Below are 23171 nucleotides of genomic sequence, written 5' to 3' on the forward strand. Positions count from 1 at the left end.
AGAAGTGTCACCTCTGTAACCTTCCAAGCCGATCTGTTTTGGCTACCATCACTATCACTTCAAGCCAAGAATGACTACCTGAATTCTTTTTTACCTCTTTTAGAACTTTATACCAGTTAGATATTACAATAGAGACTTTTCATTTTCATTCAGGTTCTTCTGTGTATTAGTAATTAGTCTTTTATATTCAGTAACTTTTCATTCTATTCAACCAGTGCTACCACTGCCATTATTTCATGGGCTAACATGTTGTCTAGCAAGCTGAATTTTTCATGTAAAATTGACAAGAATATATTTTTGCCCGTCAATCACAAGCTGGTATAAATATTTTTATACAAGGTGTTTTTTGGGGGAGTAGCTTATGGTTTATCTGTTCTTGGGCAAATACCTCGGAGGACATTTGTTAAGCATGAATATTAGAGTAAGTTTAACTATATAACAAATGCTAATTATATTCATAAAACTCTTATGCATTTTATACTTGCTTTTGTAATGTTTTAGTGTGCTTCTCCCTGATGGCAGATGATATTAAGCATTTTTCCCCAGTGTATTCATTTGTTAGGTAGCTATAGTAAGAATACCTATTATGTCCTGAATATGTCCTGACCTTTGTCTGCTACATATTTTGTTAGTTTCTTATTTGGTGGCTTATTGCTAATTTTCTAAAAGTTGCATTTTGATAATATAGTTTATTTTCTCTAACAATTTTGTTTTTTTTTTTGTTTTGTTTTGCTAAACCTCAGTCGGAAAAACATTTTCTATGTTGTTTTCTAAGGGTGTTATGATTTTATTATTTACATCTTGATTTCTGCTTCATAATATCTGTCTGTATCTCTTAGAGCTTTCACAATTTATTGCTCTGCTGACTCTCCTTTAAAAACACACACACATTATAAAATCATGACATTATTAGTTAGTTGGCAATATTTGTAGAGCAAACTTGGCATTGCCTTAACTACTATGTTTTCCAGTTGGGAAAATATCTATAATCTTCTTATGTGAGTACATTTTGTCTGGTTTATTGTGAATATAGAAATTAAATAATAGGATTGAGAAGAATGTCAGCTCTTCATTTCATGATTCATTTGACAAATATTAAGTAACGTGCTTAACATGGTGTCACAGACCTAGGTAAATAAGAGAATATGAGATTATTCCCAAGTAAGGAAGATAAACAAGTAATAAATGATAAGACATCAAATCTTAATAGTAATATTATTAAGATAGGATGAAGGAATGTATTATGAGTGATTATGGGAAGGTTGTATTTATTTCTGCAGGTTGTACATTGGGAAACAAAACATGTCATTCACAAAGGTTGTGTTATAGTCACCCTCAGAATTGTACAGTGCAGCAGCTCTGGCTAATAGCACTTTGCATCTAGTCAGAGAAAATGCCTTTAGAGGTACAACTCAGCTACATAATGAAAAGAAGGGAGCTAACTTTGTAAAGATAACAATGAATAGTTGTACCATGTATTGCAAAAAAGTTCATTGCGACTGGAATGGGCTGTGTGAATAACTAGATCAGATAGGATGTCCTTAGAAAGATCAAAGCTGGACTGATTGGTTCTGATGGACAATTTCGTAGTGTGTGGTACCACAAAAATTTATACAGTTGTTATTAGTTAATTGAAAAAGAGTTCTCAAAAGCTTGTGGGTATAATGTAAGGGATGAGAAAAACAGAATCTGGAAAACCAGTGAGGAGGGCAGTGTAAGCTATATAAATGAAGGTCAGTGTGATCTGAGAGGCAGCTATAAGAGTTGTCTTTGTCTTGGAACTAGTCTGGAATATTTAAAAAAATAACATAAAGGACCAATCCTGTATTATCCAGTGGTATTTGAATGCTGTAATTCATTGTTTCTTCAGTATGGGTCTTGGAATTAAATACGGGAGACCAGAAAGTGTTGTCTTTATATTTAGCTTTACTTTATTCACTTCTATAGTCTGGCTAAATAATTATTGTCATTTTCTGAATGTGTTTCATAAACTTCCCAAGTTTCTTTCTGCACACGAGCTTTTTTCCTGCTTGCAATGAATTTTCTTTGTCACTTAAGCACTTAAAAGGATTCTCATCCTAGGGCATGGACACAAGACTGAGCTCTGTCTCTGAGTTTTTAGATCAAGACTAGTATTCCATTAGTTGAGCCAACAGCTCCACATCTGGCTTTTTGATTAAGTAGAGATAAGAGTTTCTTAGGCTTTCCACCTGAGCAGGCTTTGAGATGTGATCCTCATATTTCAGCCTTCTGTGTTAGCTAGGATTATAGCTGTTAGCTAGAGAAGTGCAAATTCTAAGAACTTGTTTTTGAGATCTTATTCAAAATGCTGAAAGTCACATTCTTTTCCTATGTATGCTGAAATTTTGTTACATTTTCAATGTATATATTATGTAGCTGTTTCCATTGTAATTACGAAGTGTCATTATCAATCACATTAATTGAAAATGTATTCTCATTTCAAGATAACAAGTTAGCATTTTACAACTTCCTGGGTGCTGGTCTTTGAAGTTCCACATGCCTAGAAAGCATGTGATTCATAGCATAAAGGATTTTTGGTGCTCATGGCCCAACAGGTAACATGGGTTTCAGGCTTTACTAGATCTTCTCCTCTAGGTTTCATGGGCAAGTATCTCAATCATCTGTGAGGTGTTTTAGGAAGAGCACTACAGGTTTTTCTTGGCTAAGTGTGAATGCATAGCCCAGATGCATACTTTATTTTGGGCTGTGTGTCACAGTTGAAAAAAATAAAACAAATTTAGGAACTCAGAATCGTTTGTAATGGGCTGTAAATGATCTTTACAGATTTTTTTTTGTAATGAAGACATAGTATTCATAATATTGGATAATCAACCAATATGACTGCTAGTTTCTTTCTTGATCTTTCAGTTTCTAGTCATTCTGCAAGCATCCTTGCATAAGGCAACATAACAGAAGGCATATGTGTAGAAGTTATGTGTAGAATCATGTGATACTTGTGGAAAATTGTCCAAAGTCTTTAAAGCAAGGACCAGTATAGGACTGCAATACCCATGTCCCTAGCCTTGTGGCCTTACATACTCAGGGCATCAGTAAAATTAATATTAAATAAATGAAATACCTAAATGCTTTACTTTTTCTCTTGTTTATATCTGCCTCAACTAGTATGGATTAATACAAATCTAGTATACTTATTTTTAAAATATATTTTTAAAAATTTAAAGTGCTATGTTACTGTCATCTTAATTTCTTTTGGGAGGAAAGTTGTTTTGTAATAGAGTCAATAAATGCTGCAGATTTAAAAGCATAAGATATAAAACTGGGGTAGGCAAGAGTCTTTATCATCAGTGAGGGGGTCTGGAAAAACTTCAGGAATTACTTCTTTCCTAAGTGAATAAAGAAACAGGAATAAAATTCTTTAAGCAGGCAGCCTCCTAGCATTGTTGTTCAAAAAAGAAAGCCTTACATCTCAGGCTCTGTGCTTCAGAGGAAGCTATGATTAGTCCCGGAGTGTCTCAACTATCAAGGGAGTTTCATTCAGAAAATTTCTTCATTATAAGGGATTTTTCCCATTATAAGGGATTTTGCATCTCTTACTCTTAGGCTTTACATGACAACATAACTCTCCGGGTACTGTTCATTGTATACAGTTGTCAAAAAATACCCCACAGCCAAAACAAGAGAAAATGAATCAAGACAATATATCCTTAGGGTAAGTACTGTCCCTGGCAGAACTGCTGGTGATACAAAAATGTCTCTAGTTGTTGTAGTGTATGTTAAGATCAAGATGAATCATATGATAGTCATTCAATTGTTGAGCATTGGCTTCCTGACCAGGGCATTCTTCTCCTTGAGGGAACCCCATAGATACAATGACGATGTCACATAAATGTTAACTTTCCTGTGAAAACACTGAACTTTTTTATATTAGAAATTTTATTTTTTATTGTCAGGGTAATGTATAGAGGGGTTACAGTTTCATTCATCAGGTAGTAGGTGCATTACTTCTTGCACATTGATACCCCTTCTCATGTTTTGTCCCCATTTCCCTTCCCCCACTCTCTTCCAATCACCTTGTTTTTCCCCCTTCCCTTCCCTGTTTCAAATACACAAATAAACATATGTACAATATATCAGGTAACAAAGTCAGATATAGTAACCACAAGAGATTAACCATTAGGGGAAAAAAAAGAAAAGAAATAACTGCATATAATGCATTGAGAATAATAACCACAAAGATAAACCTCTTGTTTCCATATCCTAGAGTTCATTTCATTTAGTCTCATCCTATGTGACCTTATGTCCATAGCTTTTGATAATTTCTTGATAATGCCATTCTAACTGGAGTGAGGTGGAATCTCAAAGTGTTTTGATTTGCATTTTTTGGCCAGATATGTTGAGCATTTCTCCATGTATGTATAGGCCATTCTTATTTCCTCTTCAGAGAAGTCTCGTCAAGTCTTTAACCCATCTTTTAATGGGATGGTTGTTTCTTCGAGGATTTGTTTTTGAGAGATTTAATTTTTTGAGGTGTAGATATATGAGGCCCTTGTCTGTTGTATGGCTAGTGAAGATCCTTCACTCTGTGGGCTTTCTATTTAATCTGCTAGCTATGTCATTTGCCATGCAGAAGCTCTGCATTTAATGTAGCTCCATTTGTAAAAACTTACTTTAATTCATTGTGTTTCTGGGCCTTTATTAAGAAAAGTTCGATCTGTGCCCTTGTGGATCTCCTATTCCTTCCTGTAAAATTTTTGGGGTATCTGTTCATACCTCAAGGTCTTTGATCCATAAAATGAAACACTTCATAAATTTGCATGTCATCCTTGCTCAGGAGCCATGCTAATCTCCTCTGTATCATTCCAATTTTATGTGCATACATGCATGTGCCAGTCCTGGGGCTTGAACTCATGATCTGGGTGCTGTCCCTGAGCTTGTTTTTGCTCAAGACTAGTGTTCTACCCATTGAGCAACAGCTCTACTTCCAGCTTTTTGGTAGTTAATTGGAACTAAGAGTCTCATTGCCTTTCCTGCCAGGGCTGGCTTTGAGCTACAATCCCTGGATCTCAACCTCTTAGTAGCTAGGATTAGAGGCACGAACCAAGGATTCTTACTACTATTTAATCTTGTTTGATTATGTTGAAAACCTTCCAAGTGTTCAGATTTCTAAATGACATGCTCAGCAGTTTGCAGGTCCTTTGTATCTGGCAATTTGTATTCTTGTTATTCCCCCCCCACACACCCATGTACATTTTGTTAAATTATTTTCTTTATAATTGGCATTACATATTAGTGGGGATTTAAATGTCCTAGGAGAATGTGATGTTTTGATTTCCTAATCTTTTCCCATCCTTTTGCCCATTTTGGTTGTTTTGTGCTACTCTAGTAAATTCTCTTTGCTTTGCTTTCTATCATTTTGCTTATAATTAATTCTTTCAATTGATTAAAAAGGCAATTTTCAAAAAGCTTTCCAAGAAGCTTTTTTAATTTTTCTGCTTTTTTCCTAGAATTTTTGTTTATGTTTATTAAGAATATATCATATCTTTTTTCTAAGATATGATTTCTGTTATTACATTATAACTATTTTTACTAAGATCTCTTTTTTTTTCTGCCTGTTTGCTCTGGATCAGAGTTCTGGTAAATAGTAGTTATCACCCTCAAGCAAAGAAATAGAATGGCTTCTTTGGAGGTTTTGTCCACAAGGTAAGTGTAAACAAAGAGTGATAGGTGAAATGTAGAATAAGCAGTAGCAAGAAGCTCTTACTCTCTGTAGACCTAAAGGGGATAAGGAAAGAGAAATGAATAGAACTCGAGAGAGTGCTAGTTAGACCTGTTACCAGAGGAGAAAGCTTGTTGAAAGAAGCCACAGTTGTTCTTAAATCATTACTACATTGCTGAACACAGGAATATAGCTTTTGACAACATATGGCCCAGCAGGGAGAGAAACTTCACTATTTTACTTGCAAGCTTCTCACTGTTACCTTCCACACACCTGATTTACCTGGGTTTTACTGTAATTACTGGAGCCTGTCTGACAGCCTCTCTAGGCTTCAGCCTCCTGAATCATACTGCAGGGCAGGGAGGAAAGACAATTTCTCTGAAGAAACAAATGGCGACTATCCATCACAGAGCCTTCTTAAAATACAGATGGATCTTTGAGCTTTCTTATTTATAAAGGATCTAATGGAAAGTGTAGGATTCCTTGAAAGCCAGTCTTTGGCTTTCTGTATTGTCAGGGTGATACACAGAGGGGTTACAGTTACATATCTACCATAGTGAATATATTTCCTCTCAATGTGTTACCCCCACATTTTCCCCCCACTTTTCCTCCCTCAGCCCCCCCATGTTGTAAAGTTCATTTCCAACATACTGTCTTCTGTGTATGAGAGTTACATTGGTTCACCCTTTGTCCTTTCACCATTTTGTTCCCTTCCCTTTCCCTAATTCAAATAAATATATATAATATACCAGGTACCAAACTCAGATTACTATGACAACAGGAATCAGCCAGAGAGAGAAGAAATGAAAGAAAAAGAAATAACTTCACATAGTACATTAAGAACAACAACTACAAAGAAAATCCTGTGTTTCCATATCTTGGAGTTCATTTTGCTTAGCATCATCTTCATCTACTTTCCATCTTAAAAAAAAATTTATTTCAATCTGGTGCTTTTTTTTGCTGTTATCACCTTTCCCACTTTGTGTATTCTATATGCATGTAATAGATATTCTCACTTATCTTTATATTAGCTGTGTGAACAATCACAAAGAGTATGTGTTATATTTAAGATTCTTAGACATTTTTATGAATTGAAATTCTGAGTCATATTCAATTCTGAGAATAGAATAAATTAAGAAATAATTTTACCTGCATATGTCTTTTCTAGAAATGAAAGCTGAAAACTGCATAGTATGATGAAAAGTAGTATCTTGTGGTTACTGTGTAATGGACTTTTATAGAGTGTTCTAGTCATTTTTTTTTGTTGTTTGAAAACAAGCTAAAGTAATGTGTAATGGTACTGTTTTTAACACTGGAGTCATAAAGGTGATAGGGATGGAAATACATTCCTTGCTTTTCATTTAGTGCTTTCTCTTAGCAAAAGTGTCATTACTCTGAAATTGCAAAGCACAAGGGAGAAAGGGGCATGGCACTGAAGCAGCCACCCTCACATGATTGAGAGTTTGGTGCACAGACTATCCCAAAAAGAAACTTTCCCAAGGCCCATTTAATCCAACGTGTTTATAACTCAGTCCATACATTTGTAATTTACCAATTGAATTAGTTCCATTTAACTGGCAGCAGATGGTGTGTGATTATTGCCTTCTTGATAAAAAAATGCCTGTCAACACTTGTTAAATACGGATTACGCTAAGGGTTACTGCAACGGCTTGGGTTCTCATTAATATTTTTAATTCAGTTCAAATTTGGCAATTAAAATGTGTAGAAATCCCACAAAGTATATATGCATCATTCATCCTTGCATCTTAACTTCAAAAATGAAGTAGTTTGGTAGAGAATTCTGGAAATACAACATATTATTTCCTATCTTGAATTAGAAAATAAACTGTCCCTGCACACATGGGTAGAAGCTTGCCAATTTTTAATTTGCTGTGTACATGAAATACTGCTGTGGAACCTGGAGCCCAGGGAGGCTCTGCATCCCACACAGCAACTCATGGATCCAGCAGAGCAGGCACCCTGACCACCCAAAGGACAGGTAAGGTAGTCTTTTCACTGTCCAGCAATTCTAAGTATAGTTTTAAAGAGCACATTACCATCCTCTAAGTATGTAAATGTATCCTGAAGAGTTTTAGACTCATTTTTTCCATATGTTTTTTCATATATTTTTATTGTAATTACTACAAGGGTTACATTATATTTGCCAGATAGAAAGTACCTTAAATCACGTACATTGATACCCTTTCTCATGTCTTGGTCCCCATTTCCCTCCCCCCAACCCCCACTCCTCATCTTGTTTTCCCCCCTCCCGATCCAGTTTTAAATAACCAAATACGCATATATACAATATATCAGATAACAAAGTAAGATACTGTAATAATATGAGATAATCAAGGGATAGCAAAAGAGATGAGATATAACATAGTACGTTAAGGGCAACAATCACTCATTATATGGCTTTTGTTTCTATATCCTAGAGGTCCTTTCATTTAGCGTCATACTGTATGGCCTTATGTATTTAGGTTTTCCTCTATTGCAAATCTCTGCTAGGAGAGCCCAAGGTTTCTACTGATTATGACATCCATATGTTTTTATTGTAATTAATAGAAGGGTTACATTATATTCACCAGATAGAAGGTGCATTACTTCACAAACATTGATACCTTTTCTCATGACATGGTCCCCATTTCTCTCCCACCCTTCCCCCACTTATCTTGATTTCCCCCTTCCCTAACCAATTTCAAGTAACCAATTAAGCATATATAAAATAAATCAGATAACAAGGTAAAATATTGTAACAATATGAGATAACCAAGGGACAGCAAAAGAGATGAGAGATAACAGAGTACATTAAGGACAACTATCACTCATTATATGGCTTTTGTTTCTACATCCTGGAGGTACTTACACTGAACCTCATCCTATATGGCCTTATGTATCTAGGTTTTCCTCTATGTAAACCTCTGCTAGGAGAGCCCAAGGTTTCTATTGATTATGACAAATGAGGGAAACCATTGAGCCTATGTTCCTTTGAGTCTGGCTTATTTCACTTAATATGATTTTTTTCTAAGTCTTTCCATTTCCTTACAACTGGGGTGATATCGTTCTTTCTGACAGCATCATAGAATTCCATTGTGTGTAAGTGCCACATCTTTTGATCCACTCATCAACTGAGGGACATCTGGGTTAGTTCCATATCTTTGCTATGGTAAATAGTGCTGCAATGAACATTGTTGTGCTAGTGGATTTAGTATGTCCTTGTTTCTGGATGATTGGGTAAATGCCAAGTAGTAGAATTGCTGGGTAATAGGTGAGTTCTATGTTTAGTCTTTTGAGGAACTGCCATACTGCTTTCCATAGTGGTTGAACAAGTTTGCACTCCCACCAATAGTGTAGTAGTGATCTCTCCTGGCCACATCCCCTCCAGCATCTGTTGTTATTAGTCTTCTTGATCCTGGCCATTCTAACTGGAGTGAGGTGGAATCTTAGAGTTGTTTTGATTTGCATTTCTTTTTTTTTTTTTTTTTTGCCAGTCCTGGGCTTGAGCTCAGGGCCTGAGCACTGTCCTTGGACTTTCTCAAGGCTAGAGCTCTACCACTTGAGCCTCAGCACCACTTCCGGCTTTTTTCTATGTATGTGGTACCAAGGAATCGAACCCAGGTCTTCATGCATGCTAGGCAAGCACTTTAACCACTAGGCCAAACTCCCGGCCCCCTGCATTTCTTTTATTGCCAGAGATGTTGAGTATTTCTTCATGTGTCCATAGGCCATTTTTGTTTCTTCTTCAGAGAAGACTCTCTTGAAGTCTTTGGCCCATCTTTTAATGGGATGATTATTTCATTGGACATTAGTTTTGGAGTGATTCAATTTCTTTAGATGTTGATATATTTTAGATATGAGGCCTTTGTTTGTTGTATGGTTAGTGAAGATCTTCTCGCATTCTGTAGGCTTTCTATTTAATTTGCTAGCTATGTCCTTTGCCATACAGAAGCTCTGCAGTCTAATGCAGTCCCACTTATCCAGCCATTCTCTGATTTGTTGTGTTTCTTGGTCCTAATTAAGAAAGTTTCGACTTGTACCAAGGAGACCTAGTGTATCTCCTATTCCTTCTTGTAAAGTTTTCAGTGTGTTTCTCTTACCTCGAGGTCTTTGATCCATTTGGAGTTAATCCTAGTGCAGGGTGACAAAGAAGGATCCAACTTTAGTTTTCTGCAGGTGCTTAACCAGTTCTGCCAGCACCACTTGTTGAAGAGGCTGTCTTTCTTCCATTCTATTTTTTTGGCTCCCTTATCAAAGATTAGGTCGCCATAAGTCTGTGGTTTAGTATCTTGGTCCTCACCTCTATTCCATCGGTCTTCAGGCCTGTTCTTGTGCCAGTACCAAGCTGTTTTGATCACTTTAGTTCTGTAATAGACTCATTTTTAATGGGCTCTTTTAACTGTACCTGGAGTTAAATTCAATGGTATTTGGAAGTTTTCAAGCTGGAATGAATGCTTGATTGAGTAGAATTTATTGCAATAATGTGTTGCAGGAAAGTAATGCATATCATGTAGCCTCAGGTCAGAGGCTTTATTTTCTGCGTTTTTGTTGTTATTTAATGTCAGTTAGCTATTTTAGAGTGTTTATTTTCAAGCCTTTGTCTCTCCTGTGGTTCATTGTTTATTTTCCCAGGAAATCTGTTCCTGGCTGTCTGGGGGTGGCCTCTGCTGAGGCTCCAGGCTGGATTGATCTTTCAGTGTCCAGCATCCATCTCTCTCCTTTCTGCTTTTGACAGTTCATTGCTCATTTTTCTCCTGAGTAACTTAAATGCCTTTGTCTTCAATTTAGAGAAATATTCTTTGTCAGTGATCTTTTTCTAAAAGAAAGTTTTTATTCTTTGTGTGTTAGTGTGTGTGTGCTTGAATGTGCACATGTGCATGTGCACATGCATGAGCATGGGTGCTGAAGTTCCATAATAAAATCACAGTAAACATAAAAGATAGGGAAAGGCTGTGTCCTGGTATTTAAGGGAAGTTGCCAGGAAGGCAATGAATAAATCCCAAATAAGACTTGGATCTCCTAACAAGAGTTGCCTGGATACAAATTAGGAAACATAATAAGCTAAACTACAGCTAGCTTTTCTTTTTTCATATATTTATTATTGTAATTAATAGAAGAGTTACATTATATTCACCAGATAGAAGGTGCGTTACTTCACATATATTGATACCCTTTCTCATATCTTGGTCCCATTTTCTCTCCTTACCCCCGCCTCTCATCTTTCCCCCCCTTCCCTTTCCAATTTCAAATAATCAAATAAGCGTATATACAATATATCAGATAACAAGGTAAAATATTGTAACAATATGAGATAATCAAGGGACAGCAAAGGAGATGAGAGATAATATAGTACATTAAGGATAACAGTCACTCATTATATGGCTTTTGTTTCTACATCCTGGAGGTCCTTACATTCAGACTCATCCTATATGGCCTTATGTATCTAGATTTTCCTCTATTGTAAATCTCTGCTAGGAGAGCCCAAGGTTTCTATTGATTATGACAAATGAGGGAAACCATTGAGCCTATGTTCCTTTGAATATGGTTTACTTCACTTAATATGATTTTTTTCTAAGTCTTTCCATTTCCTTACAAATGGGCGATGTCATTCTTTCTGACAGCATCATAGAATTCCATTGTGTGTAAGTGCCACATCTTTTGATCCACTCGTCAACTGAGGGACATCTAGGTTGGTTCCATATCTTTGCTATGGTAAATAGTGCTGCAATGAACATTGTTGTGGTGGTGGATTTAGTATGTCCTTGTTTCTGGATGATTGGGTAAATGCCAAGTAGTAGAATTGCTGGGTAATAGGTGAGTTCTATGTTTAGTCTTTTGAGGAACTGCCATACTGCTTTTCATAGTGGTTGAACAAGTTTGCACTCCCACCAATAGTGTAGTAGTGATCTCTCCTGGCCGCATCCCCTCCAGCATCTGTTGTTATTAGTCTTCTTGATCCTGGCCATTCTAACTGGAGTGAGGTGGAATCTTAGAGTTGTTTTGATTTGCATTTCTTTTATTGCCAGAGATGTTGAGTATTTCTTCATGTGTCCCTAGGCCATTCTTATTTCTTCTTCAGAGAAGACTCTCTTTAAGTCTTTGGCCTATGTTTTAATGGAATGATTGTTTCTTAAAAATATGGAATGCTTCACGAATTTGCATCTCATCCTTGCGCAGGGGCCATGCTAATCTTCTCTGTATCGTTCCAATTTTAGTATATGTGCTGCCGAAGCAAGCATTACAGATAGGTTTTCTAAAAAAGGAAGTTAGCAATGGAGTATGAGTGTGAGTATCCGAAATTTTATTTGATTTGGCTTGATATTTGTTTTTTAAAAATAAAATTAATAGCCCTTGGCAGCTTGTGTATTAAGATGGCAAAAAGAAGAGTTAAGGAACTTTGATCAATGCTGATGTCAAATGTTTGTCTTGAAGTTAAATTCCAGGTCACTAAAACCAATATTATATAATAACTATCACACACACAATTTATTCTTGAAGTTAAATTCTGCATATGATATCTGTCCATCATCTGTCATTTCTATCAGCCAATCAATCTATCATTATCTTTTTAACCTTCTCATTCTTTGCTTTTTCCATCACAGTCAAACTTGTATATTGTCCTCTGGGCTTTCCTGTGTTTCTGTACAGTTCTAAAAATGGGACTTTACAAAGAAGGCTGTTGACATTTTCCTTCCAAACATCCTAAACCTAACCTGGGTAAAAAATAGCATCTATCTTATATTTAGATTACAGAATTTCTACCACAGCCATATTGTACAAGTTTAATTCTGGCTGGCTGCTCAATATCTATCTTCTGTGTGAAAATACATTAACAGTGCACTTTTGCATTATTTTCTAAGCAGTACGTCTGTATTTTCGAAATCACACATTCATGCATAATCCATGATGGACACTTTTCTTCCTTTCCTAAATCCACTTTCTAATTAAACTGTTGTGGGTATCAGGCCTTCACTATTGGTGTAATTTAATTTCTTAGTGGTGATTTGATCTTATCTTTATTTGTTGAATGCTCTTGGCTTTTTTCCTTTTCCAGTTGCCTTTTATAAGTCATCTGCCTTTCAGTTATCTTGCAGTGTCACTGACATATGATTTCCTACCTTGAACGTTCAACTACAGAATACATAACTTACATCCTCTGACTTGGGACTTTATTCAGCTGTAATTCTAAGAGTTCTAAGCAAATCTGGGCCTTTGAAAGGATGAAGCAGAAGTTTAGGGGGAAATAGTGTAGTGAGTAGATTGAGAAAGACCAGACATGTCTGTTATCATTGAAGACTATAAAAGAAAAATCATTTTTCACTTGGATATCTTCCTGTTCTCTTTCAAGTTTTTGAGACTCAAAATTCTGTGAAGTTTAATAGTGAGCTGCTTGTCCTGTAGCTCTGTGCCCTTACTTCTACCTCTACATGCTTGGCTGGAAACGGAGAGCAAAGGGTAAGTATAAAAGCAAATGTCAAGGCATCATGTCTCATCAAGATTTAAGAACATCATTTGGCATATTTCACATCTGATTTATTTGTCTAGCTTCTTGAAGTTTCTCATGCTGGGTCTTCCATATGTCATTTCATAAAAATACATACATGACTTGCTTGCTTTCTTCCTCTTCTTCTTCTTCTTCTTCTTCTTCTTCTTCTTCTTCTTCTTCTTCTTCTTCCTTCTTCCTTCTTCCTCCTCCTCCTCCTCCTCCTCCTCCTCCTCCTCCTCCTCCTCCTCCTCCTCCTCCTTCTTCTCCTCCTCCTTCTGCTTCTCCTTCTCCTTCTCCTTCTCCTTCTCCTTCTTCTCCTCCTCCTCCTCCTCCTCCTCCTCCTCCTCCTCCTCCTCCTCCTCCTTCATATATTTTTTACTGTAATTAATAAGGGTTACATTTATTGTAATTAAGAACGGTTACATTATAGTCACCAGATAGAAGGTGCATTACTTCACATACATTGATACCCTTTCTCATGTCATGGGCCCATTTCCTCCCCCGCCCCCACTCCGCTGGTCATGTTGTTTTTCTCCCTTCCCTATCCAATTTCAAATAACCAATCAAGCATATATACAATATATCAGATAACAAGGTGAAATACTGTAACAATATGAGATAACCAAGGGACAGCAAAGGAGATGAGAGATAACATAGAACATTAAGGACAACAATTGCTCATTGTATAGCTTTTATTTCTATATCTTGGAGGTCCTTTTCTTTAGCTTCATATTATATGGCCTTATTCAAACTGCCATTCTTAACTTTGGTGAGAAAATCTTTCTTAAAAGGGTGGAAGTTTTTCATCTCTTACCACTTTTATGTTTTTCAAGTATTAATTTTTAATTTCTCACTCTGAAAAATCATTATTTTGGATAGCTATTCTCTAGGTGATCTGATCAAAAAACACACCTTCCCATAAAACAAAGCTGAATTATTGCTCACCTTAGAGACAGAAAATAGTGATATAAAAAGCTTTGGCAATGTGTTTGAAGGAAGAAAGAGGAGGTTAGATAATCTGAGAACTGAGCATTTGGTTAAAGGCAAGCCTTTCGATGAACGGACTTGAATAAGTAGGGTTTGTGATAGAGCAGTTCATGAGAGATAGAAATCATTGGATTTTGACAGAGAGAATAAAAGTTTTTTAGGGTACAACCAAGGATAGTCCTGAAAGAGTAAAGAAATGGTAATAAATATGGTGAAATGTGTCTTATTTTGAGATTCAGGTTGAGAATTAGGCTTAATAATTTTAGCTCTAACCTTCAACATTTCCTACATTCTCAAATAACAAAAAATTTAATAATATTTCTACTTTGTCTATCATTCTCATCGTGACCAAAGGTATAATATTTTCTAGCATAATATCTGCAAAGCATTTTTCTCCTTTTTGACTTTTTGTGCTTCCAAAATTCATATAGTATACAGAACAATTTTGTTTTTACCTTGTTGTTACTTTTCCAATGCTGCTTGAGGGCACCATCCAAAAAGTATCACATGTAATATCTTTTAAGAAGTATCCTGACCATTTGAATGCTTTGGGGGAACTGATAAACCATTAAGCAATATTCTTAAGTGCATTAACATGAGAGCTACTTTCACTTGGCATTTCTGATAGTTTTTTTTTTGAGCTATAGAGATAAGACCTACGTCTTATAATCTTATAAATGACATTTGATATTGAAGGCAATTGATGATTTTCCTTAACTTATCCTTTCCATTAAACTGCTTAGTTTGTTTCGGGACAAACATTAGGGTTACTTTTTCATCTGTATTGGTCACATCTTTTCCCTTTGAGATGCTTCATAGGTTCAATATTTGTTGTGAAAACATATTCTTAGAACAAAGAGTTTGCTACACACTGTACATTAAAAGTGGAGCTAAAACTTCGTCATTTCATATTTGTAAAACTTGAAGTGTATTCAATGTGTTAATGGCACATTAATCTATATATCAAAAACAGACCCAGAAGTTTTGCTCAGATATTATTATAATATAGTAGTCCATGGGTCAGACCACATAGTTTAATATAAAAGTTTGAGTCCTAGCTATAAATTACCAGTTGTACTAACTAGAAACCTAGAAATCTAATTAATTCACGGATCCTAGGTTTTTAAAAAAAGTAGGATTTATCTGGATCCAGTGGTTCATTCCTCTAACCTAGCTATTCAGGAGACTGACATCTGAGAGTTGTGGTCCAAAGACAGCCAGACAAAAAAGTCCCTAAGACTTCTATCTTCAGTTAACCAGCAAAAGTCCTGAAGTGGAGATTTGGCTAATACTATCCTTGAGCAAAAACACCAGGTACAGACACAGACACAGACGTAAAAAGGTTTAACATGATGTTTTTAATTTTATATTGTCAAGATTAATTTGACAAATACATGCCAAGTCCTGAGATCAGTACAGGGTATAAAACAAGAGACCTGATACAATTATTAGCATGTGCTATGGTTTCAAAAAGAAAATTGCAAGCTGGGAATAACTCAGTGGCACAGTGCTTGCCTAGCAAGTGCAATATCCTGGATTTGATCCCCAGTACCAAAAAAGAAAAGACAAAAAGCAAGAAAATAGCCTTTGATTATAAAATGATGTATATGCAATACTTTAAAGGTCAGTCATGAAAAGTATAAAAAGCAAGCATAATTTAATTTCTCAGAGATTACCCATTATTAGAATTGTACTCGTTATCATCTAGATGTGGTTATGTATGTACATATATCTGTAGTAGTATATGAGGTGAAATACTATACTTGCTCTCTTTGCATACTTTTCCTTGTATAAATATTTTGCTGTATTGATTTTTTGACATGGTGTAACCTTTTTCTGTAATGGTCCAGAGAGCATTTCAGTCAGCCTTGAAAACTGTATGTAGGCTCTATTGTTTTGTGTTGTGGTTATTATTGTTTGTTGTGCAATTCTTTACATATGTACAAAATGGTTTTTTTTTAGCTTGAAAGCTACACAAAAATAGGCCATGGGCCAAAGTGACCAGTAGCCAGTCCCTGATCTGGATCTCAACTTGTTTTGTTTTAGTTTGGAGATAGGGTCTCTCTGTGTAGTTAAAGCTGGCTTCCACTCTTTTAATACCAAGATGGCCTTGACATTGTGATCTTCTGGATCACCTCCCAAAGTGCCCAGAGTACTAGTGTGCCGCCACATCTACGACTCATTTTATAAGCACATATTTTTAGCATTTATGTTTTCTTCTACTTTGAGAAGCTCTTGAATGAAGTTTTCCTATAGATAAAAATTAAAAAATATATTTGCAGGCCAGGAATGTGGCGTAATGCTAGTGTGCTCACCTAGCATGCAAGAAGCCCTGGGTTTGATTCCCCAGAACCACATACACAGAAAGAGCTGGAAGTGGTGCTGTGTTTCAAATGGCAGTGAGCAAAAAGTGTCCAAGGCCCTGAGTTCAAGCTCCAGGACTGGCAGTATATATACATATATATAATATATATATATGTATACATACATATATAGGTATATATATATATATGCTCTACAGGGAAAATTTTAGAAATAGAATTGCTGTATATATGTACACATACATATATATATACATATGTACATATCTATGTGTAGATATGTATGTCTATACACACATGGCAAACATCTCTTAAACTGTTTCATATAGTAAAATAGAAAACTGACTTTATCATACACATTAGCTATTGCATATCATTTCTAGTTTTTGCAGGATGCTTTTAGAAGTCCCTCCTTCAATTTTTTGGCAAGACCAGTCAAGAGTGTTCTAGCATACAACTGTTTATCGACTTTGACTTTATGTATTTCAGAATTATATTGATCTTTTCCAACAATCAATTATAAATAAGTGAGTTGTATCATATACATTTACCCATCAAGTTCCAATAATATTGGTGGCCATTAAAGAGTAGATGGAATCAAATTCTTCTCTTTATTAAGGACTGTAGTGTTTCTTTGAACTGTTCTGAAATATTTTTCTGGGATTGATACCAATCCTTGGTCTACAAGTTTTGGAGACTTTATTGTTTATTTATTGAGAATGCATTTTCTGTGGGGTTGCTTTGGCAGGCCCTGCTGATATATTGACAAAGAAGGTATCATCCCTGTCTTCAGTTTAAATGGGGAGTAGACATGACAGTCAAAAGAATACATTCTGAAAAGAAACATGCAGTTCATACAAATCCAGGCCTATTTGTGCAGCCACCATGTATCAATTGCAAGTTTACAAAAATGCTCAGCTGGATTCTTTCTCTATCCTGGGAGGTGTGAATTGATTTAGAGGTAAAAGTTAAAATGCTAACCTGTTACAGAATGGGTGTAGAGTTAAACTAATCAATGGATGGAGGTATTAAATTGAAGTGGATTGAATAGAAACCTAAAATATAGACTAATGCACCTTAGTTAAATATTCTCAGAGCCATAGTGGTTCTGTATTCTATGACCAGATTATATATTTTCTGTTTAAGAGTTACACAATGAGATGGATGCAGTGCTCTGGGAGATACTGAACGGAAGAGAGTGTTCAGAAGTTGTATCTGAATAATACTTTGAAACCCTCTTACCTGAGAACTTGGACGGTTTTTCATTTGATTTAGTGAATGCCTGCTTTCAGTAGCTAGCTGCATTTTGTGAACAGAGTATCATTTATGTCAGTCAGTAGAATTAAATCTTTCCAAAGTTTTTGACAATATTGCTGTGGGCATATTGTTGTGACTGAATGTATCAGCTTCTATATCAAGGAGACAGAGTGAGTTCTGGACTTAACCAGATGGGTTACATAGGGACGGTGGCAGAGATAAATCAGACTTCCTTGCTGTGATTGATTTCAGTCTTTGAGACATATTTCATCACTTCAAAATAAGTTGATGCCATAGAAGCATCTCCCTGAAGCTAGAGCTCATAACCTCACAAACTCCATCTTTCCTTGCTGTTTATAATTGCTTTTTCTTTCTATCAGACTTTATATTTGCTTTAAACCGGATTATGTAATACAAGTTAAAAACATAGATATTTAAAAGTATATTGATAATTACCGTGTTAAAATTACATCTTAGATGAAAATTATTCATCGACCTATATTTGGGGGAAAAAACTGAAAAAGAAGAGAGGTCATATGAGGGAACCATATTTTTTCTCTTATTATACCTGGTAGGCACATAATAGATTTCTGTGCACTCTGCTGTTGATATCCTATTAGTTGAAGTTTTATTTGTATTTTCAACAGTTTCAGATAAATTTTGGTTTTCATTCTGTGTACAGAATCCTCTGAGAGCTCTTTAGTCAGAAGGCCAGGGTAGTGTTTTCAAAGGGCATTATAGGATCTGTTCTCTTCCTGGCCACCAGGATGTGAGCACCTTGGTTCTTAATACCCCTCTGCCATGATGTCCTACTTTGACCCAAGAAGAAAAGCAACAGGGCTAAGAGACCACAGACTGCAACGTCCATAACTATCCTTTTTTCTTTTCAAGTTGATTATCATAGGTATTTGGTATATTACTATATTACTATATATATATTACTATATCTCTATTACTAGAGATCTGAAGACAAATTTCATCAAGTATATTTTATAGAGTAAATAAATGTTCAGTTTTTGAAAATTTATGCTTATTTCTACAGAGCACAGACAAGTCCTGAACTCTGTGTGTCTAGTGTTCATTTGAATGCTTGACAAATAGTAGATATTCATTAACTGTTGTGTAGAATAATACAGTGCTATGCAGTTCTGCATTGTAATTTAGGCAAAAAATGTAATTTAGAATGTAAATAAAATTTTTGTAAACATAATAGAATTTCTCATAAGTGATAGTTCTTTTTAATTGTTTAAATTTACTTTACTGGGACATAAAATATGAACCTTGTATGTTACTATGGAGTGTCATATTATGTTTTCATACAAGTATGGCATAAATTGTATGTTTCTGTGTGTGTGTGTGTGTGTGTGTGTGTGTGTGTGTGTGTGTGTGTTTGGGTCTTAGGATTTGAACTCAGGACCTGGGCACTGTCTCTAAGGTTTTTGGCTCAAAGCTAGCACACTACTTGAGCCACAAGTTCACTTTCAGATTTGTTTGTTTTTGCTGGTTAATTGTAGGTAAGAGCAGAGTCTCATGGACTTTCTTGTGGATGCTAGCTTTGAACTACAACCCTCAAATATCAGCTAAGTGTGAGTCCTCAATGCTCAGTTCATGGTGTGATGTCATAAACAGATTATCTATCTATCTATCTATCTATCTATCTATCTATCTATCTATCATCTATCTTATCTTCACATATCATTTCTTTATAGCGAAGGCATTTAGAGTCATCCCTTTTGAAATGCCTAGTACATTGTCATTATCTAAAGAAACCCTGTTCCAAGTGGTAGAACTTATCTGTTAGAGCTCCTGTCTGTCACTTAGACACATTGGTCAAGTTTTCTGCCTCCCTTCTCTTTTGAATAAAAGGAACTCAAATTTGACCTTCATATACTCTCTTCACCTTTGCATAGTGAATTCTCTATGTTGTTGTCTTTTGTGTATGCGTGTGTGTGTGTGTGTGTGTGTGTGTGTGTGTGTGTGTGTGTGTGTGTGTAAAACAAACCCCAAACCCCACTGTGGAGAAAAGCAATAGCACTTGGCAGTTTGGGAGATCATACAATTTCATTACTCCAGAGCCTCTGGATGGCTCTTCTTCAACTAGAAATGTGATCATCACATTATAAACCCAAGGCCTGGGAGAACAAAATTGTCAGCAAAATATTTTAAAATCTTACAGGCAGAAATTATATCTAGTTTCAAAAAAGAACATGGAGAATATAACACAAATTTTTTTCTAGGGTAGCTTCATTAGAGTATTTCTGAAAAGTTCTCCTGATTATTGCTTCATATTTTCAAATCCAATTCTTTTCTCTTCCTCTACATCTTTTCACAGATAGTAGAATAGCCTAAAGTTTATTTTCTTTTTTAGTCATAGTGACCTGGAAGTAAACACCTTTAGGGTGCAATGATTAGAGCATTTAAATAACCAGAACTGTGGTCACAGTGCTTTCAAAAACAGCAGACTTGGTTGATTACTGTCAGCTGCTATGGATGCTCTGCAATGGGGCTGATGCAAAGGTGAGGCCTCAAAACAAGCAGTATTGAGCTCTGAGTAAGAGTCTGAAACCCAGGCCACAAGAATAGAGTTGATTGTGTCCGAGCCAGAGGCTGGAGGTTGAATAGTTACTGCAGAATAACTCTAGAGACTTTAATGTCCACCAATGAAGAGTTTACTGCACAAAAGTTGAGGCCCTGGTTGAGAAAACTGTGGCTTCTGAAACAAGGAAAGAACATGTACTTAAGAATCCCCGAGGATTCCCACATTGCAAAGTGCCTGAAGCCAGAGCTTATATGTAGAACCAGTGACATCACAGAGGGTTGGAGTGAGGCACATTTTCTGTCTTACTTTCTGTCTTACTGCTCTGGAGTGGCATGTATGTGAGATGCTGGTTGTGAGTGTGAGGATGGACTAAGGATCTGCTCGTGTGCTGGCTCCTCCTTCCTAAAGTGAATTATCTATTCCCGAAGCTTCCAGTGCTGTGGAATGCACAGGACAGCCTGGATCCTAGAGTTATTGTGAAGTGGAGGACTATACTGAGCATCTGCATCTCAAATCCATGCACTATGAATTTATCCCCGAATTTCTGAGTTCTAGGCATCTTCCCACCAGAAGTATGAGGACATCTGTGATAAAGTGTGTGTTTAATCAATTGTGTTTAATCTCTATATTGAGGAGGAAATAAAGACCACCCAGATGACAAGCAACAGTGGTTGTTCAGAGCTGGCAAATAAGTCAGTTGTAATTATTGATATAGAGACTCCAGGTCATACTAGGATGTGGGAACACTAGAATAGAATCTGAGAAGGCTTCAGTTGTGTTCTGACTGGTGGCTGTTGGCACAGAGAAATTGGAAGGAGAGATGGCACACTAAAAGTGTGTAATTGGCTCAGGGGGGCTATTTGACTCCTTCTAGTTGGTCCTCAGTTCAAATTAGAAGACATGAAAGAAGCTGGTGATCTAGTAACCAGTTTGAGCCAACTGCTGCCAGTGTTGTAATTTATCTTTCAATATTAGTCTTTGAGTCAATGTTAGCACTTGTTTGGGTATTTTGGTAATATTATCATTAACTAAAATAGGCATTAGTCCCTCTGCTTCTGTTTTGTAGCAGAGATGATAGTTATTTGACATCACTTTTTCCTTAAATATTTGGTTCAACTCATGTCTGGTTCTGGTGTTTTTTTTTCTTTTGTAAATTAATTAAGCCTCAACTCAATTCCTCTAATGTAGACTTAAACCGAATCAATTTTAATTTCTGGGACCCCCTGACTAAGCATGTGACCAGGTCATGAGGAGACAGGTTTCTACACAATTATGAAAAATAAAGACTATCCTTTTTCGCTGAGATCTTTGCAATTTTTTTATTGTAATGTACAGAGGGGTTACAGTTATATTTGCCAGGTAGTAGGTGCATTACTTCTCACACATTGATACCCCTTCTCATGTTTTTGTCCCCATTTCTCTCCCCCACCCCTCCCAATCATCTTCTTTCCCTCCTTCCCTTTCCTATTTCAAATAAACAAATGTATATACAATATTCCAGGTAACAAAGTCAGGTGCTCTAACAATATGAGTTTAACCAAAGGTCAACAAAAGAGAAGAGAAATAACATAGTACGTTAAGAACAACAGTCACACAAGGTAAAGCTCTTGTTTCCACATCCTGGAGATCCTTTCATTTGGCCTCATCATATATGGCCTTATGTATCTAGGTTTTAAGCTACTGTAATCCTCTGCTAGGAGAATCCTAGGTGTGTTCTAATTATTACAAATGAGGGAAACCAAGGTTTCTGCCCAACTATGAAAAATAAAGACTATCCTTATTCTCTGAGATCTTTCCAAAACTTTTAATGCACATTTATTTCATTTTTACTTTATACTATCTGTTATTCCAAGTTCTCTGAGAGGCAGGTTACAAGACAGAATTGTGATTTTTAATTTCTTAGCAATTTCCTGGGAATGCCTCCTAAAATTACTCCTCTAGCCCTTGCTTAAAGGTGACCTAAAATTTGATATTAGATTACTGTGTGCTTCCTCTCATAGAATCATTTCTATTGTTTCTTTTCTAGTACTGACAATGTCCTCATTCAGAGGACATTGCTAACCATCATCTCTTAATAAAATTGGTGTCTCAGATAACATACCTTCCCTGATTAAGTTTTAAGGCAATGAAAATCCTATCAGCATTAAAGGATTTGGCACTAGTATTTTGAATCAAACTGATCAAACCTTTTTCCCTTTGACCGTATAGACTGTGTAGTATATTCAAAGTCTGTATTTGATGGACCACCTTGCTGCCATGGAAACCATTGTGGTTCAGAATAAGGAATAGAAGGATTGTAGTATGAAGTCAGTATATTTGTCAAAGAAAGAAAAAAAATGACAAATTCTTTCTACTAAATGCTTGGATCTACTCATGATCAAATGTAAAATTTATATTTTCCTTGTACACTGCTACAAGTTTTGAAGTTAGTGATGTTAAAGGCAGTTCAGATTTATAGATACACTGACATTCTTACATCAAAGTTCAGGCATGGCTATGGATCTAGGAACTAAAACCACAAATAAGGAAAATTTGGATGCTGTGGGTATTACTGCTTATGAATGTCTCTGAGCTTCCCTTGCTAAAAAAAAAAAAGCAGCTATTTCTCTTTTGAAGATTTTTTTTTGCCAGTCCTGGGGCTTGAACTCAGGGCCTGAGCACTGTCTTTGGGCCTTTTCAAGGCTAGTGCTCTACTGCTTGAACCATAGCACCACTTCTGTTTTTTTCTGTGTATGTGGTACCAAAGAATTGAACCTCGGTCTTCGTGCATGCTAGGCAAACACTCTACCACTGGGCCAAATTCCTGGCATTTGAAGATTTTTTTTTTGACCAGAGGTAAAGAGTTGCCTCATTTGAAGGATATACCTACAACATGGATACCTG

General features: G+C 36.1%; 1 protein-coding gene and 2 non-coding genes across 4 annotated transcripts in view; 1 reads left to right on the plus strand and 2 right to left on the minus strand.

Moving 5' to 3' along the window:
- The window catches only part of Malrd1 (MAM and LDL receptor class A domain containing 1), a 361316-nt gene that overhangs the window by 16012 nt on the left and 322133 nt on the right, over nucleotides 1–23171 (plus strand). The gene's annotated exons all lie outside the window — the stretch shown is intronic.
- On the minus strand, nucleotides 4769–4869 carry LOC150045976 (U6 spliceosomal RNA). The gene has a single exon (XR_016532765.1). It is a non-coding gene; the product is annotated as a U6 spliceosomal RNA (small nuclear RNA).
- Nucleotides 11831–11937, minus strand: LOC150045977 (U6 spliceosomal RNA). The gene has a single exon (XR_016532764.1). It is a non-coding gene; the product is annotated as a U6 spliceosomal RNA (small nuclear RNA).

Source organism: Megascapheus bottae, chromosome 26 (genome assembly GCF_031878675.1).
Source record: "Megascapheus bottae isolate mThoBot1 chromosome 26, mThoBot2.hap1, whole genome shotgun sequence".
Lineage (NCBI taxonomy): Eukaryota > Metazoa > Chordata > Mammalia > Rodentia > Geomyidae > Megascapheus > Megascapheus bottae.